The sequence below is a fragment of the Triticum urartu genome, chromosome 7, assembly GCF_003073215.2.
Source record: "Triticum urartu cultivar G1812 chromosome 7, Tu2.1, whole genome shotgun sequence".
Lineage (NCBI taxonomy): Eukaryota > Viridiplantae > Streptophyta > Magnoliopsida > Poales > Poaceae > Triticum > Triticum urartu.
Genome location: NC_053028.1, coordinates 338,486,270 through 338,502,580, shown reverse-complemented (window position 1 = coordinate 338,502,580; position 16,311 = coordinate 338,486,270).

The following is a 16,311-nucleotide window of genomic DNA, read 5'->3' as shown; positions in this document are numbered from 1 at the left end:
AAAAGAGAGAAAGGCCCAAAAAAATGAGAGAAAAAGAGACAAGGGACAATGCTACTATCCTTTTACCACACTTGTTCTTCAAAGTAGCACCATGATCTTTATGATAGAGAGTCTCCTATGTTGTCACTTTCATATACTAGTGGGAATTTTACATTATAGAACTTGGCTTGTATATTCCAATGATGGGCTTCCTAAAAATGCCTTAGGTCTTCGTGAGCAAGCAAGTTGGATGCACACCCACTAGTTTCTTTTGTCGAGCTTTCATACACTTATAGCTCTAGTGCATCCGTTGCATGGCAATCCCTACTCACTCACATTGATATCTATTGATGGGCATCTCCATAGCCCGTTGATACGCCTAGTTGATGTGAGACTATCTTCTCCTTTTTGTCTTCTCCACAACCACCATTCTATTCCACCTATAGTGCTATGTCCATGGCTCACGCTCATGTATTGCGTGAAGATTGAAAAGTTTGAGAACATCAAAAGTATGAAACAATTGCTTGGCTTGTCATCGGGGTTGTGCATGATTTAAATATGTTGTGTGGTGAAGATGGAGCATAGCCAGACTATATGATTTTGTAGGGATAGCTTTCTTTGGCCATGTTATTTTGAGAAGACATGATTGCTTTGTTAGTATGCTTGAAGTATTATTATTTTTATGGTCAATATAAAACTTTTGTCTTGAATCTTATGGATCTGAATATTCTTGCCACAATAAAGAGAATTACATGAATAAATATGTTAGGTAGCATTCCACATCAAAAATTCTGTTTTTTATCATTTACCTACTCGAGGACGAGCAGGAATTAAGCTTGGGGATGCTTGATACGTCTCACGTATCTATAATTTTTGATTGTTCCATGCATTAATATCCTGGTGGTTTTGGTAATTCCTAACAACATATAGCTCATTGAGCTAACATTATTACAAGATTAATATTTCAGGAAAAGCTCAATGAATGGCATGGCATGGATGAGGAAAGTGGATCCCTCAAAATTCTAAGGACAAAAAGTTTGGCTCAAGCTTGAAGCTCAAGACTCTACATTTTATATTTTAGTGATCCAAGATCACATTGAGTCTATAGGAAAAGCCAATACTATCCAAGGAGGGATGAGGTGTTGCTTAATGGCTTGCTTGCTCAAAATGCTTAGTGATATGCTCCAAAATCCTCAACTACCTTCCCACATCCACATATGACCTAAACCAAAAGTCAAACTCGGCCCACCGATTCTTTCTATCTGGTGCCACCGAGTTTCAAATGTCATAGCCACTGCCACAAACCCTAGGCAAATCGGTCTCATCGATAAGGATCTCGGTCTCACCGAGATGGGATTGTAATCTCTCTGTTTCCCTTCGTAACGTTTCGGTCTTACCGAGATGAGCGATCGGTCCACCGAGATTGCAATGTTCATGTTTTGAAGCACAAGAGCAAGGAGTTCATCATCAACACACCATTTGTTACTTCTTGGAGAGTGGTGTCTCCTAGATTGGCTAGGTGTCACTTGGGAGCCTCCGACAAGATTGTGGAGTTGAACCAAGGAGTTTGTAAGGGCAAGGAGATCGCCTACTTCGTGAAGATCTACCGCTAGTGAGGCAAGTCCTTCTGGGCGATGCCATGGTGGGATAGACAAGGTTGCTTCTTCGTGGACCCTTCGTGGGTGGAGCCCTCCGTGGACTCGCGCAACCGTTACCCTTCGTGGGTTGAAGTCTCCATCAACGTGGATGTACGATAGCACCACCTATCGAACCACGACAAAAACATCCGTGTCTCCAATTGCGTTTGAATCCTCCAAACCCTTCCCTTTACATTCTTGCAAGTTGCATGCTTTACTTTCCGCTTGCTCATATACTCTTTGCATGCTTGCTTGAATTGTGTTAAGATTGCTTGACTTGTGCTAAGATAGCTAAAAATCTGCCAAGAACTAAAATTGGGAAAAGGCTAGATTTTTATTTGGTCAAGTAGTCTAATCACCCCCCCCTCTAGACATACTTTCGATCCTACAAGTGGTATCAGAGCTTTGGTCTCCATTTGCTTTGATTTCCATAGCTTTTGGCGTCATAGCCTTGGTTTCACAACCTAGGAGAGTATGGCGTCTAGCGAGGGAAATTATCACCGTAGAGGTCCTTACTTTGATGGTACTAATTTTGCTAGTTGGAAGCATAAGATGAAAATGCATATTCTTGGACATAACCCCGCCGTTTGGGCTATTGTGTGTATTGGCTTGCAAGGTCGAATTCTTTGACGGGAAAGAACCGAACCGTGAAGCCACCGCGGAAGAGTTGAAAATGCTGCAATACAACGCTCAAGCTTGTGATATCCTCTTCAACGGATTGTGCCCCAAAGAATTCAACAAAATCATCCGTCTTGAGAATGCAAAGGAAATTTGGGATACTTTGATTGATATGCACGAAGGTACCGACTCCGTCAAGGAATCCAAATTGGATGTGCTTCAAAGTCAACTTGACAAGTTCAAAATGAAGGATGGTGAAGGTGTTGCTGAAATGTACTCTAGGCTTGCTCTTATCACAAATGAGATTGCCAGCTTAGGGAGTGAAGAGATGACCGATAGATTCATCATCAAGAAGATCCTAATAGCCTTGGATGGAAAATATGATACCGTGTGCACATTGATCCAAATGATGCCAAATTACAAAGATCTCAAGCCAACGGAAGTCATCAGAAGAGTTGTTGCTCATGAGATGTCACTCAAGGATAAAGAGGAACTTCACAACAAATCAAGTGGTGCTTACAAAGCCTTATGTGAAGCCCCCACATCATCGAGTGAGAAACAAACCTTCAATGAAGAATTGAGCTTAATGGTGAAGAACTTCAACAAGTTCTACAAGAGTAGAAGCAAAGAGAGAAGCTCCAAATCAAGGTCCTACAATGACAAAAGATCTTCTAGTCGAGAGCGAAACTTCTACAATTGTGGAAGGCCCGGACACTATTCCAATGAGTGTACGGCCCCCTACAAGAGAAGAGAAGATTCTCCCAAGAGAAGAAGTAGAAGAGAAGAATCACCATCTAGAGAAAGAAGGAGTAGAGATGATCGTTATGAACGAAGACCCTCACGGAGAAGCAAGGATTCGGAAAGAAAGGACAAGTCATCAAGGAGCTACACAAAACTAAGACATCAAGCTCATGTTGGTGAATGGGTATCCGGCTCCGACTCTGACAACCACTCCGAGAGAAGCTATCACTCTGACTCCGAATATACTCAAGATGAAGGTGTTGCCGGTCTAGCACTTGTGACAACCAACTCCTACGACATATTTGACTCACCAAATGAAGGAGTTGGAACATGCTTAATGGCTAAAGGCCCAAAGGTATCACACCCCGAGTATGTTGATTTCAATAGTGATGAAGATGACTTGTTAGGTGATGATGATTTACTTGTTGATAACTCTAGTGATGAATACTATGATGAAACATCAATTAATCATGCTAATCAAGATAAAACGAATGACAATGATAAGGAGAAGATTGAGTCTCTAACTAAAGAACTAAACACTCTTAAGTTAGCTCATGAAACTATCTTAGGAGATCATCGAGAACTTTTAAGGACTCATGAGAAATTACGCTTTGAAAAGCCCAACCTTGAGCAAGAGCATGAGTTCTTAAAAGCAATCAATGATGATCTTCGTAAGAAAAGTTCTTCTTACATTGCCAAGATTTTACTCTTATCCACTTACATGCCTCAAGTCAAGTCTAGTAACAAGAACAAGAAAGATTCTTCCTCTAGTAGTAACAATAATCATGCTAAATCCAATATTGTTGCTTCTAGTAGTTCTCTTGATTCCACTAATGATTCTCTTAGCCAAGTTACACTTGAGCAAGAAAATAGCTTATTGAAGGGAATTATAGAGAAAGGTGTTTACAAGAGCCTTGCTGGAAGTAAGCAATTCGAGGAAATTGTACGCAACCAAGGAAGGCACCGGAAGAATCAATGTGTTGGTTTTGAATGAAAGTTCAATGCCAATGGAGTTGAGTGGGAAGAAGATCAATACCCCAAGACGAAGTTTGTTCCTCAACAAGAGAAGTATGATCCTACTTCTTTCAAAGGGACACAAGCTCAAGATGATCTTCCACCACAAGACCACAAGCAAAAAGGCAAGGACAAGCTTCAAGAGGAAATTGATGCATTTGAAGAAGCTCCTAAGGCCTTGGTCAAGTGGGTTCCCAAGACTACTTCAAGTTCCACTTCATCAAGTACAACTACAACACTGAGGATTCCCATCAAGATGGTGTGGATCCCGAAGAAGAAGAACTAGAGAGTTCTTGAGGGTGACTCTGCCAACATACTTCACTCTTATCATATTGGCAAGAACAAGTGCAATCAACTTCCACATCTTGCACTAGTTCAAGGAGTCACAAACCCTCTTGTTGGTATGACAAGGGACAAGGTAACCTAAAATCTTTCATAGACATCATCTTGTGTGTGCATCACTTTATGTCTATGAATATCCTTGTTTGTTCCTTGTGGGACTAACCCGTGTAGGTATTGAAATTGCAACTCACTCCAATGGATAGCTTCAAATGATCTACATCAACATTGAGCATCCACATCTTCAACATCTACATGAAGTCATCATCGACAAAACCCAAGGTTAGTTCATCCCTCTTAGGGGGGATCTCACATCTAGGGGGAGCTTTACTCTAAGAATTGAGCTAAAGCAACTCTAATGGTGTGAACACAATAATGCTTTATGTAAAAGTGGTAACCCCACTTGTGCTTAAACGATGAGTATGACCTATGATCAAATGTTCTCATTTGACTCCTAAGTCAATATAGTCATATATAGATGACCTAGTCATCGCAAATTGTTTGATAGATGCTAGAATTGGTTGTGCATGCTTTGCCACATATTTCAATTGCCATTTTATTGTATGAGCATGTTGATTGCATATTTTACTCATTCGAGGACATCCACTTGTTGTTTTGATTGATTTGTTTTCTTTTCTTTTGCCAAGTGGATGGACAAGAATGCCTAAGAACCCTCTCTAGCTATGTATGCTTTTCTTGTCTCAAACTCTACTCATGCTACATCACAAAATTTGATCAAGTCAGATTCGAACCACTCTGTGTGAGGAGCACTCGGAGTCCCCGATTCGTCATAGACTTAAACTTCCAAAACATCTTTGTGCGTTTTGGTCTGACCGATTCATCCATTTTGGTCATACCGAGATCACTAAGTCGATCTAGGTTTTCAATCTCGGTGCAACCGATTTGAACCTTTCGGTCACACCAAGTTTCAGTAACTGTTTGTAGTTATGAATCTCGGTGCCACCGAGTTGTTCCACTCGGTCACACCGACAGGGTCGGGCTATATATACCCACAGGTCAAATTTTGGAAAACTTTCCGAATCTCCTCGACCCGCGCTTAGCCCGCTTTGCCTCCAGGGTCTCCGGACCGTCTTCCTCGTCGCTAGCCGCCTCCTACCGCTGGTCTCCGCCGCCGTCAACGGGAATCATCCCCGCCGTTGCCGCCGTAGCGAGTTCATCGCCGAACTAGGGTATGAACTCGATCACTGTGCTATCCCTATCTGATTCCTAGCACATTGTGTTCGCCATGTATCTTGCCACGATTGAGATCACTCTTATCCAGTCAAAACACTCTGTAGTTTAGTCGTGAATTGAAAATTTAGGGTTAGGTTTCCGCCGAAACCATCTCGGACCCACCGAGTTGTGGAACTCGGTACCACCGATTCAGCTCAAGCCATTGCACATGTAATTTTCGGTCTGACCGAGAATTCCAAATCGGTGTGACCGAGTTTAGGACTTTGTGAAACCCTAGCAGTCTCGGTGCCACCGAACTGTGACTCAGTTTGACCAAGTTCACTAGTTTAGGTTCCAACAGCTGCTTCGGTATCACCGAGTTTACAAATCGGTTGATCCGAAATGCTTTCTGTGGAAAACTAAAACTAAGTTTTTGACTCATTCTTTTGCAAAAACCTCTACATTTTGTGATGCTCATCCACTCTATCTCATCTATATCTATTCACAGGGTCTGTTGTCAGTGTTTGCAATATGTCTGATCAGAGTGACAGCCAGAACAGATCAGAGGAGCAGGTTCACCTGAGTGAGGGCACTAGTCCCTCTAGCAGTTCAAATGATGGTAGCAGGAGCACCCCAAGCAACTTACCCAAAGCTGCCACCAGGGCCAGAAAGAAGAAGACCTCTGAATCTGAGGATGAAGACTATGTGGCAGTTGAGGATGAGGCCACTTCCAAGAAGAAAGTGGTTAAGAAGGAATATAGCCCTGCTACTGCCACCAAGCCAGGCATGAAGCAAAAGGTTCCTGCAAAGAGAATTCCAATGTCTAAGGCTAGAGCATCTACTCAAGTCCCTTTGGGATCTGAACCCAAAGAGGCTGCTGCAGAAGGGAAGAAGAGGAAGGAGAGGATCAAAAAGACCACTTCTAGAGTGCTAGTGAGATCCTCAATCATGAGAGATTCTGAAGAGGAAGAGGAAGAATAGGTTGCTGCACCAGCACCCAAGGCACAAAAGCTGATGGGTGATGCTATAAAGTCAGGGGCTGCAACATCAAAGCCCAAAGAAGCACCCAAAGCAGCTTCCAAGCCCAAGAGTGCACCTAAGAGGAATACCATGAGTATACCAGCTGCTGAGAAGAACAAGGCCCCAGTGCCTGAAGTTGCTGTTGATGAAGATGATGAAGGACAAGTCCTGAGAAAGCTCAAACCCAAGATTCCAGACCACAATGATGCTCATCCTGTGGCTGAGAACATGAAGATCAGGAGAGACTCAGGGTTGAGGCTATGGAGAGAGTCAGATCCATATGCCACTAGGAGAAGGACTGATGTTGATTACAGGTTCCACACAAAGGAACAACAGGACTTCTATGAGACAATCTTGTTGGACAAGAAGCCTATAGTGTGTGATATGAGGTGGGTCGACTGGACCTACATGAAGGAGAATGAAGATCACTATCCTGGAGTGTATGACAGCTTCAGTGCGTGTGGAGTTGCAGACTTTGTTGGGCAGAAGCTCACAAACTGGAATGATGAGCTCATTATGCAATTCTACTCCACAGCACATTTCTATCCAGATGGCAGAATAGTTTGGATGTCTGAAGGAACGAGATACCAATCAACTATTGAGGAATGGGCCAATCTGATCAATGCCCCAAAGGAAAGTGAAGATGACTTGGATGTTTATGCCAAGAAAAAGATGGATCACAATTCTATGTCACAGATGTACAAGGAGATCCCAGACAAAGCTCTTGAGACTTTCAAGTTTGGGTCAGTCCATTTTATTCGGCTAGGACTGCCAACGATCAACTGGATCCTAAGGCATACTCTTTTGCCCAAGTCAGGTGACCACAACATGATCAGAGGGCATGCAATTAATTTGCTACACATATTTGATGTGCCATAGAAATTCAAGGTCATGAGCCTCATGGTTGAGACTATCAAGAGGACAACAGCAGACCAAAAGAGAAGTTGTGGATATGCCCCACAAATTTAGGAGTTGATTAACTCAAAGATGGGCATAGGAAAATATTTGTTGGATAAGGAACACTTTGTTCTCTATCCTGACTTTGAGGACAACCAAGTTGTTATGGATGAAGATGAACCATCCTCAGTACAAGCACAAGCCAAGAGAGAGAAGGCAAAAACAGAAAAAGCTGCAAGGATGCCAACTACTAAAGAAGCATCTCAGTATCTCCTGAAGAGCAAGCAAGATCAGCTTGGCTACCTGATTGCATCCACTCTGAGGATTGAGAAGGGACTGGCCACCCTGACTCAAAACCAGGAGAGCTTGGAAAGAATCGTGGAGCAAAAATTCTATGACTTGGATGTGAAGGTAACTGAGATTCAGTCTGTTGTGGAGCAACTTCAAGATGATATGCAGGAGAGGAAGGGCAAGACAACCACTGATGCATTTGCCAGAGTGCCTAGAGCTCAGAGGTCTGCTGCAGTGCCTGTTCCAGACACCAGAGCCACGTCATCTGCACCAGCTACAGCTTCAGTGCCACCAGCTCCAGCACCTACTCCATCATCCCCATCTACTTCGACTGAAGCCTTCGTTCTTGGAGTTCTCCGGACACCACCACCTGAAGACCAAGCTTGAGAGACGTTTTAGTGCTATGCATTTTCTATGAACTTTTTGGTAACTTGTTGCCAAAGGGGGAGAAACATGTATAGATCATAGGCTTCGAGAGAGAGCGTTGCTTTTTATTCTCTCTTGCTTTGATGGTTGAACTTTGTTTGTCTTTTGATTGCTTGAGATACTATGCTATTATCTGTGAGACATTGATGATCATGTGGTTGATCATAAGCTACACTTATGCTTGTTAGATGATATTATCTTACTTATCCTTATATGATCATTCACTTTGCTTGGTGATGAGTGCATGTATTCAATCTTTATTATTTTGAGCGCTCCACCAAGATGTATGTGACATGGAAGAGTAACCCATGATCCTAACTCATTGTGCATTTGCAGTCCAAAGTAAATCTTAAGATATGCACAAATTTAGGGGGAGCTCTTGCTTCTCACATACTTCTCAAAGCGACAATATCTTTCACTCTTATTATCATTTGTCGAAGCTTTGATCTATATGTTGTCATCAATTACCAAAAAGGGGGAGATTGAAAGTGCAACTATCCCTAGGTGGTTTTGGTAATTCCTAACAACATATAGCTCATTGAGCTAACATTATTCCAAGATTAGTATTTCAGGAAAAGCTCAATGAATGGCATGGCATGGATGAGGAAAGTGGATCCCTCAAAATTCTAAGTACAAAAAGTTTGGCTCAAGCTTGAAGCTCAAGACTCTACATTTTATATTTTAGTGATCCAAGATCACATTGAGTCTATAGGAAAAGCCAATACTATCAAGGAGGGATGAGGTGTTGCTTAATGGCTTGCTTGCTCAAAATGCTTAGTGATATGCTCCAAAATCCTCAACTACCTTCCCACATCCACATATGACCTAAACCAAAAGTCAAACTCGGCCCCACCGATTCTTTCTATCCGGCGCCACCGAGTTTCAAATGTCATAGCCACTGCCACAAACCCTAGGCAAATCGGTCTCACCGATAGGGATCTCGGTCTCACCGAGATGGGATTGTAATCTCTCTGTTTCCCTTCGTAACGTTTCGGTCTTACCGAGATGAGCAATCGGTCCCACCGAGATTGCAATGTAACTCTCCGTTTCCCTTTTGTAACATTTCGGTCTCACCGAGATGAGTGAATCGGTCCCACCGAGTTTACCTGACCAACTCTCTGGTTAGCTTATTACCAAAATCGGTCCTACCGAGTTTGTGTAATCGGTCACACCAAGATTACGTTATGCCCTAACCCTAACCATATCGGTCCTACCGAGTTGCATCTCAGTCCCACCGAAAATCCTAACGGTCACTAGGTTTGCTGAATCGGTCCGACCGAGTTTAACCATTCGGTCCCACCGAGTTTGGCAAATTGTGTGTAACGGTTAGATTTTGTGTGGAGGCTATATATACCCCTCCACCCACTCTTCATTCGTGGAGAGAGCCATCAGAACATACCTACACTTCCAATACACATTTTCTGAGAGAGAACCACCTACACTTGTGTTGAGGTCAAGATATTCCATTCCAACCATATGAATCTTGATCTCTAGCCTTCCCCAAGTTGCTTTCCACTCAAATCTTCTTTCCACCAAATCCAAATCCCGTGAGAGAGAGTTGAGTGTTGGGGAGACTATCATTTGAAGCACAAGAGCAAGGAGTTCATCATCAACACACCATTTGTTACTTCTTGGAGAGTGGTGTCTCCTAGATTGTCTAGGTGTCACTTGGGAGCCTCCGACAAGATTGTGGAGTTGAACCAAGGAGTTTGTAAGGGCAAGGAGATCGCCTAATTTGTGAAGATCTATCGCTAGTGAGGCAAGTCCTTCGTGGGCGACGGCCGTGATGGAATAGACAAGGTTGCTTCTTCATGGACCCTTCATGGGTGGAGCCCTCCGTGGACTAGCGCAACCGTTACCCTCCATGGGTTGAAGTCTCCATCAACGTGGATGTACGATAGCACCACCTATCAGAACCACGACAAAAACATCCGTGTCTCCAATTGCGTTTGAATCCTCCAAACCCTCCTCTTTACATTCTTGCAAGTTGCATGCTTTACTTTCCGCTGCTCATATACTCTTTTGCATGCTTGCTTGAATTGTGTGGAGATTGCTTGACTTGTGCTAACAGAGCTAAAATCTGCCAAGAACTAAAATTGGGAAAAGGCTAGATTTTTATTTGGTCAAGTAGTATAATCACCCCCCCTCTAGACATACTTTAGATCCTACACATGTCCATATCGGATTTCTAAAACCAGTGAAGACATGATAATCAAAGAAAGGAAAAATGTATGGTCAGTCATAGGGAGGTTCTTGGAAGAAAGATTGTGCGAAAGGTAGGAATTGGAGACAGGATAATCTCCATTCTCCATAATGGAGAGTCAGGGGCTATCTTTTTTATGCTATTTTACCTAGGAGAAGGTAGTAGGTCCTAGCTAATACTCATGATCATGTGCTAAGAACAACTAAATAGGATTGGTTAGATGAATATGATGATGATGTGGTATCGAGTAGAAGTTGTATGATCGATGATGCATGATGCTAAGTTGTTATACGAGCATGATGAGTTATTATATATATCAGTAGGTGAAATGAACATGGATTAGATTCAAGTGGAGGCAACATGTGGTGCACATCGAAAGTACTACTAATCCAAACTAGATCAAGTTTGGATTAGCAGTACTTTCGACATGCACCACATGTTGCCTCCACTTGAATCTACTCCATGTTCATTTCACCCATTGTTATATATAATAACTAATCATGGTGAAAAAATCATATGATGAAAGTAATGTATATAAAACCACAACGAAAATAAGCTGTATTTTTAAAAATACAGGAAAAGTGAGCAGCAACGCTTTTCATAAGAAGCGCTACTGCTACTTAGTACTATCAGTAGCGCTTGCCAAATAAAAGCGCTACTGCTAACTAGGTATAGTAGTAGTGCTCCCTTTCCAGCGCTACTGCTACTAGTTAGCTGTAGTGCCTTAGTGGTAGCGCTTGCACAAGCGCTACTGCTAGCTTAAAATCAAGCGCTACTACTAGTGTTTTCCCTAGTAGTGTAGGGGGATCACTTGCGTGAACCTGAAAGCGTGAGCAGCGCGTCATCTTCACCGCCATCTTCATCTTCGACGGCGCCGTCGACCATGGCGACCAAGAAGAAATGCGGTGCTTCAGCTCACCCGTACACTTCAAAGGCTCCGCTGCCCGCATCCACCAATGCTACGGGTGATGCGGAGGCGCACCAGGATGGGAACGCTGCTGGTGATGTGGTCGGAGCAGGTGGCGCCGTCCCAACCTCCCCGTGGCCAGAGCAGGAGACACCGGAGAAGAGCAGCATCAGCAACATCCCGATGGCCATGCTCCGCGAGGTACGGGTGAAGGGGTTATCCCATCCGTGCCCCTTCCTCTCACCGACAGGCACAACCACAGCGATGGCACTTGGTCCGGGGCGAATCGCCGCCCTCCGGCCGCCCCCACCACGGGAGTGACCGCAGCGCGTGCACCTCCCTTGGGGCGAGTCGACCAGGTCGCTGCGCTCAATGGAGCCGCTGGCCTCAAGCGCCTTCACCACGTCACCATGCCATCCAAATGGCTGCCTCGCAACGGCAAGAATGTGGTGTTGTCGCCACTGGCACCATTAGAAGCCGAGCGATGGTGCGGTCCACTTCATCATCACCTATGCCCAGCTGCTACTGAGGTTTTCGCCAGTAGCCGAGCAGATGGACGAGTGGCGTGCCACTATCCAGAGTCTGCTCGGCTTCGCCGAGGCTAGGGGCTCGCAGCGAGCTGGCCTGCCATGGCCTCCCCAAGCGACAACGACGACTCACGCTGTTGGTCATACGGAAGGGGCCACCACCCCCACAGTACAGTCCCTGCCGCCACAACCGGCGCGAGCGCAGTAAAACCAAGAGCCTGATGACGTCTCGATGGCCTCTTCTGACCCTTGAGCATGTCCGGACCAATGACGAGCACCGGAGGACAGGCGGAGGGGAGACGCGTGTGTCGTCGTCGAGCGATGCCGCGACGACCACCGCCGGACCAATGGGTGCTGTGGACCTGACATTGATGAGCCCGCGCTCGAGGTTGGCCGGTGCCTACCTTTCGAGGTTGGGTGCCCTTCCTTTACTCATGATCTATGTCAAGTTCGTTAGCCGTCCGTCCGCATGTTCAAGCCAGAGATACTCGAGAAGTATGATGGGAGGCTGAACCCGGCGGAGTTTCAGAGCATTTACACCATTGCGGTTTAAGCTGCCGGGGAAGAGAAGAGAAGGTGTTCGCCAACTACTTCCCTTTGGCGCTCAAGTCCAATGTGAGGTCTTGGCTGATGCACGTGCTGGAGAACTCCTTTTCGTGATGGGCTGACCTGTGCCATGAGTTCATTCACGCCTTCACTGGCGTCGATCAAGAATCAGGGCGGTCCAATGACTTGCGGCTCCTCCAGTAGAAAGAAGGAGAGACTCTCCGGATGTACTTGTAGAGATTCAGCAGAGTCCACAGGAACATCCCAAATATACATCCAGCAGCTGTGATAGTTTCCTTCTAGTCCAATGTGCGCAACCGCAAGATTCATTCCAAGATGAATGTGCAGTCTCCCAAGACTGTGAAGGAGCTTTACACCTTGGTGGACAAGTGTGCTCGGATTGAGGAGGGAAGGAAACTCCCCGGAGAAGAGGATTGCATCAACGTCGACTCGGAAGATGACGGTGAATCCACCAGTCAGAAGAAGAGCAAGAAGCGCAACAAGAGGTGCAACGATAAGGCGGTGATGACTGTCGAAGGATCAGGCACGCTCAGTACCGGCAAGAAGGCCAGGGCAGAAGCCCCCGGCAAGGAAGCTGTCGTGTGCACTGACTGCCGGGATGCTGCGGCTGCCGAGAAGGCTGGGAAAGGCGATGGGCCATACTGTAAGATTCATCGGACCAAGGGTCATGATCTTCAAGGGTGTCATCAGGTTGAACAGCTTGTCAAAAGGCAGAGAGCAGAATATGACAAGCGCGATAAGGAAAAATGTCAGAATGCCACTCGCGTGAAGGGCCGAGGCGGTGAAGCAAATCGTCCTAGCAAACCCTTCCGGAACCAAGGAAAACCTGCCAAGGGTCGAGAGAGGGAAACTTGCAATGATGAGAGTGATGGAGGGGGTGAAGAGGAAACCGGTGAGAAGGAGTTCCAGAAGGCCACTGACGCCCTATGCATTGACGGGGGTGCATCCCTGAACTCCTCTCACCGGCAACTCAAATGGTGGGCATGTGAGGTCAATGTCGTGGAGCCAGCAGCAGAGGCTCGGAAGCCGCTCAAATGGTCACGCACGCCCATCATCTTCGATGAAGAGGACCATCCTGACCATACCACTGCAGTAGGATGTTTGCCATGGTTAGTCTCTCCAAAAATTCGCAACCTCAAAGTCACAAAGATGTCGGTTGATGGCGGGGCTTGGTTGAATCTGATTTCCCCAAAGGACATCAGCAAACTTCCAGAGGAAGAACTAAAGGACACGCGCACGTTTCAAGGAGTTAATCCCGACAGGAGTCATCCTAAGGGAAATATCACGTTGTCCATGACATTTGGGGGACAACTGAACTACCGGACTGAGAAGATTGTGATTGATGTGGTCGACCTCCCCCTACCATAGAATGGGATACTTGGACGCCCAACCCTGGCTAAATTCATGGCAGCATCTCACTATGCCTACAACACCTTGAAGATGCCTAGGCCAGTAGGAGTCATTTCCATCCCATCAGATGAGAAGGACACAATCATTTGCGTGGATAAGATGTACCAGGACGCAGTCGCGGCACAAGCAGCGGAAGCAGTAGTTCCTGACAAGGAGAGCATAGGAAAGAAGAAGGATATCAGGGACGACAACAAGGAATTCGAGAAGCGTACCTCTTCGGAGTGCGTCGCGCCTATTGATGACTTACTGGAAAGTTCCAACAGCAAGAGATCCAAGGTTGCTGCACCACAAGTGAAGAAGGTCCCGTCAGGGCTGGTTGGCATTGATGGTACCTTAACTATCAGCACTGCCCTTGATTACAAATAGTAAAGCGCGCTCGTTGCCTTCCTGCGAGCGAATATCGATGTGTTTGCCTGGCAACCATCTGATATCCCTGGTGTTCCCAGGGAGGTAATCGAGCACCACCTTGTTGTCTGCCCACATGCCTGATTTGTCAAGTAGAAAGTTCGGAAGCAGGCCTTGGAGAGGCAGCAGTTTATTGCAGAAGAGATTAAGAAGCTTGAGGCAGGTGGTTTGGTCAGAGGAGTGCTACATCCAACATGGTTAGAAATCTGGTGGTCATTCGCAAGGCTAACGGGAAATGGAGGCTGTGCATAGATTTCACAGATCTCAACAAGGCTTGCCCGAAGGACCCATTTCCCTTGCCGCATATTGATCATATTGTGCATTCCACTTCAGGCTGCAATTTGCTCTCCTTTTTGGATGCATATTCTGGAAATCACCAAATCTTCATGTCTAAAGAAGACGAAGAGAAGACTTCATTCATCACCGCATGTGGTAGTACTACTTTGTCCGCATGCCATTCGGGTTAAAGAGTGCTAGGTCAACTTTTGCAAAGGCAGTCCAGATTGGTTTTGAGCCACAACTACACAGAAACATTGAGGCTTATATGGATGATATTGTGGTCAAGACCAAGGACAGAGCAACCCTTATCCTAGATTTGGAGGAGACATTTGCTAATTTACGCAAGATCAACTTGAAGCTCAACCCGGAGAAGTGTGTGTTTGGTGTTCCCTCCGGTAAGCTACTTGGGTTCTTTGTGTCCCATCGAGGGATCGAAGCTAACCCCGACGAGATCAAAGCTATCAAGCAAATCCAGGAACCCAAGACAGTCAAGGACATGAGGCATCTGACGGGGTGCGTTGCCGCGCTAAGAAGATTCATTTCCAAGTCTGCCGAGCGTGCCCTGCCGTTCTTCAAAATCTTGAAAAAGGAAGGGCCCATGAAGTGGACCCTAGAAGCAGCTGTGTCTTTGCAAGAGTTGAAGGCCTACTTGTCTTCTGTACCCACCTTGGTTACCCCCAAACCACAAGAACCATTGCTACTATACTTGGCGGCAACCAATCTAGTGGTTAGTGCAGCCTTGGTGGCACAACGGGAAGTGGAAGAAGTAGAAAGTGAGCAACGCTTGACAAAGCCAGATAAGGATCAGGACAGAAGGGAGCACAACAGCGAGGGAGACCCCAAGGACACGGCAAGGAAGAAAGTGGTGTAGCGCCTAGTGTACTTCATCAGTTCCTTGCTACAAGGAGCTAGATCGAGGTACTCTTGTGTGCAAAAGTTGATCTTTGGTCTCATCATGGCCTCAAGGAAACTGCGCCACTACTTCCAAGCCCATGAGATCATGGCCTCAAGGAAACTATGCAAAGGATACTCCGAAACCCTGAGGCTACTGGCAGAATAGTGGAGTGGGCTTTGGAGTTATCCAGCTTTGGCCTGAGGTTTGAGAGTACATCCAAAACTCAGAGCAGGGCATTGGCAGAGTTTATTGCATAATGGATGCCATCCCCTGATGAGAAAATACAAGAAACGGTTATCCCCGGCAAGGAAGCGCCCCAAGAATGGATCATGTATTTCGATGGTGACTTTTCCTTACAAGGTGCAGGGGTTGGCATGCTTCCCTTTGCCCCCTCTGGGGAGCACTTGAAGTACGTCATCCAGATGCACTTTGCCCAGGAAGAGGCAACCAACAATACAACAGAGTATGAAGGGCTCCTTGCCGGGCTAAGGATTGCTGCAGAATTGGGAATTAAGAAGCTGATCATTCGAGGAGATTCACAGCTTGTGGTGAGACAAGTCAACAAGGATTATCAAAGTCCATTGATGGAGGCGTACATCGAGGAAGTGAGAAGATGGGAGGAACGCTTTAACAGATTGAAAACAGAGAACGTACCCCGTGTAGAAAATAGCATAGCTAATCATCTATCAAAGTGTGCTGCACAGAAGCTACCTGTGGAACCAGGAACTTTTGTTCTCCATCTTACTCAGCCATCCATATCCCCAGCAACAATGGCCCGAAAAAGGAGAAAGATGGACTCTGGTAAGCCTCTCACGGTAGAGCCTCCCGGGGCTCCTGGTAGGGACCCTGCCGAAAACAACTCCCCATCACTTGCAGGACCGCACCATCCAGCCGGGCCTTTGGTCCCCGCGAACAAGGAACGTGCCCCCGCAGTTGAGGAGGTGCCGCTAGTCCTTGTTGCTGAGCCCTAGGCTCCAACTTGG